This window comes from Camellia sinensis, chromosome 8, assembly GCF_055761805.1.
Source record: "Camellia sinensis isolate YWXY chromosome 8, ASM5576180v1, whole genome shotgun sequence".
NCBI lineage: Eukaryota > Viridiplantae > Streptophyta > Magnoliopsida > Ericales > Theaceae > Camellia > Camellia sinensis.
The window spans coordinates 40444152-40447710 of NC_138968.1; positions in this window are offsets into that span (position 1 = coordinate 40444152).

A 3559-nucleotide genomic window follows, 5' to 3' on the forward strand; every position below is an offset into this window, starting at 1 on the left:
CCCTACCAGTGTCCTTATATGCCTATGTGTGTATGTCTACTTGTACGTGATATGTGCTTTGTGTTATAATCTAAGTCAATTAAATTAACCCAAGTGTTATCAATCATCTTCTTGTGTTTGACCCTCATCTTCTGTCATTAGGAAAGATGGAGAAAGGTGTGAAGGAAGTTGAGGTTGAATCCTTGTCAAAGCGTCTAGACAAAGTAGAAGGAGTGTTAGAGAATGTGATGAAGGCTATGCAAATGTGCCATGAGAAAGTACAAGATCAAGAGAAAAAGCTTAGTGTGAAGACATTGAAGAGATCAAAGAATATATTTGAGGGTGTCGCAATAGGAGAGACGAGCAATCCTAACCAAGGTCGTAAAAGGAGTAAACTTGCCCCAACATGTTCAATATGTCTCAGACGTCATAAGCAACTATGTTATTGACTCACGGGGGCATGCTTCAGGTGTGGAGAAATGGGACATCAAGTGAAAGATTGTCCGAAACGTAAGGGATGTTCCAAATCACTCGACCAGATTATAAGTGAGTAATAACCCTGTAAAGTTATGTTTAACTCAAGTATTTTCTGACTGGTATGGTATGATCTGTTTTCTGAAATGCTATCTTACGAATTATGAATGAATGTCCAATTTTCTGAAAAGTATTTGTGGCATCCTTAGTTCACGTGGCCCTCGCCCGAGGGTAACAATACCGTGGCCAATCTGCACGTGGCCCTTGCCTGGGGGTAACAATACCATGGCTACTTGCGCGCAAGATATGGACCTTTATGGCCGTTGGTACCAACTATGTATGTGGGTCTCTGGACCAATCTGATTTGATAGCTAATGGGTGTAGCACGTATGATCTTATGCAAAATCTGAATATGTATATGAGCATGTATCTAAACCTATTTTTTTTATTTGAAATCTGAATATGCACAAGACTCTATTTCTGATAAGATTATGTTTTACCACCGACGGTCTTGTACGGGTGGATTATGTTTTACCATCGACGGTCTTGTACGGATGGTACCACCGACAGTCTTGTACGGGTGGATTATGTTTTACCATCGACGGTCTTGTACGGATGGTACCACCGACGGTCTTGTACGGGTGAATTATGTTTTACCATCGACGGTCTTGTACGGATGGTACCACCGACGGTCTTGTACAGGTGGGTTATGTTTTCCACCAATGGTTTTCTGGGTGGGCTGTCTAACCGATTCCGGGTCAGCCACCAACGGTCATGAACGGGTGTGCCACGATTTTTGGGCGGTTATTCATTTGCCTGCCAAGAATGCCATCATTCGTATTAAGTGGATGTTAGTAAACATCCCAAGAGACCTTGAAAGACTAGACGAGTTAAGCTAATGAAAATTTTCCTATTCAGCGCCCGAGTAAGTGTAACTTAATTTACTGAAATTATATTGTTATTGAGCCTTCTGATAATGCTGAAAAATATGACATTCATGTTGTCCTGATACTGTAATGCTCATACTTAAATGATTGATAACGTTAGGATTCATTACTTGTCTGTCAAAACCTAACTCGAAATTATTGGACTTAGAGAAAATGAGATTAAGATTTAAAATGACTTGGAGAAGAGGATCTAGTGGCTCCATATCTGAATAGTAGTTAAAAAGGAATGGTGATATGATCTTAAAGACACATAATTGGAGTTTGATTTCGAATCCTAACTGAGATAGCCTAACTCATTGTAAGGAAGTTAAACTCTAGTGTTAGACGGAAGAAGGTTATTGTAACGATTTGAAAAAGTTAAAAGTCTCGCCCTAAGCTACCATGTGACAATTTATCAAGCTAATGAACGAATGATTGTCCAATTTTCTTGAAACATAACTGTGGTATCCTTAGCACAGGCCCTCGCCCGGGGGAGATAATACCGTGGCCCATGTATGAGATGTGTTCCCAGTAACAGAGGCTCCGTTATGGACCTCGACATGCTTGACCAACATGGTATGTTACGCTAAAGGAAGTACCACACAAGATTTGAATATAATACAACTCTAATACGCATCTGTTCTGAATCCGATGTGTTCCTCTATTTCGGAAGTTTCCGTGATAGATCAGCGTGTGAAACTTTATCTAGGGACACTACATTATATACATAACTTATGAACCTTTGACTTGGCAAATGAAAGTTAATTGACCGTTCTTCTGGGAAGTATGTTCAATGTCTGTGAAAGTAATTCGAGTTTGGAGGACCAAACTCTTTGTAAAGAGGGGAGACTGTGACAACCCTCACCACTGTTTACTGTTAAACCACTGATTAGTGCTAAATCATGACTAAGCATGTTAACTGACTGATTGACTGGAATTCTGAACTGATCGATTGATTGTATTGGTCTAAATGCATACCGATTTGTTGACTATTTAACTATATGTTCATGTTTTGTGTAAAAACTGCAAATTGAAGGCCTTATCGGCGGCCGAACCAGAAATTGATTTATGTTTTATGCTAATTAGAATTTATGCAATTTTATGGTATATTTAATTAAAAATGTAATTTGGTACGGGTAAATTAGATTAAACATTGTTGAATTACTTTAGTTGGCTTTATTACTTAATTGCCATTGAGTGGCTAGTCCTAGACAACCACTCTACCACTTCCCATATATGTTTGATATAGCATTTCCTCAACCTTTTCATGAGATCAAAACCGTTTGAGAGAGAGAGAGTGAAAAATCTAGAAATCCCCTAGATGTTGATTTGTGATTATGTATCAATTTAAAGCAGAATATAACAATCCCAATCAAACAATCAAGACAAAGAGACACAACAATTTTAACGTGGAAAAAACCACAATTGGACACCTCCAACTGTGATCAAAAAACCACGGGCAACAGCCACAAGACAATCCACTAAGAAGAATTAAAGGAATTACACAGGTATACTCTCAATTACCTAGCGAATCCACAACGCCTAATTGAACCAACCTTTATGTGCCTCTTCCAACCCCATCTTCACCACGGAATTGTCTTTCTGATGAGCCACTCTGGATTCCACCACAGCTTCAGGCTCGAATTCTTCAGAATACACAACTGAAGAACAACACTCTCTTTTGTAGAACAAAACACAACCTTTGATGTACTCTCTTTAGAACATGAGTTGAATACTCAATAAAACATCAAAGAAAACTCACAAAGTATCCCCAGATATAAACCCTAGAAACCAAAAAGAAGATCTGGAGAAGTTATCCTAAAATCTGACCCAACACGCGAATTTATAGAATCTGTCCCGCGATCTCCGCTCGAGCGCCCAACAGCCCGCTCGAGCGGGCTTCAGCAAAAATGCGCGAAATATCACAGAGGTCCGCTCGAGCGCCAGAAAGCCCGCTCGAGCGCAAAATCACACATCTCAGTATTTTTTTCAGACGACTGCAGAGATGCTGAGAGCTTCCAATCCCCGCTCGAGCGTCCCTTTCCCCGCTCGAGCGGACAGGCCAAAACTGGAAAAATTGGAAAAATATAACATGATCGAACAGGAAACTTTTAATGCATTTTTGCATTTTGCTTCGGGGGCGCTGCCCCTCGACCCCGCCGTGGCGCTGCCCCGGACCC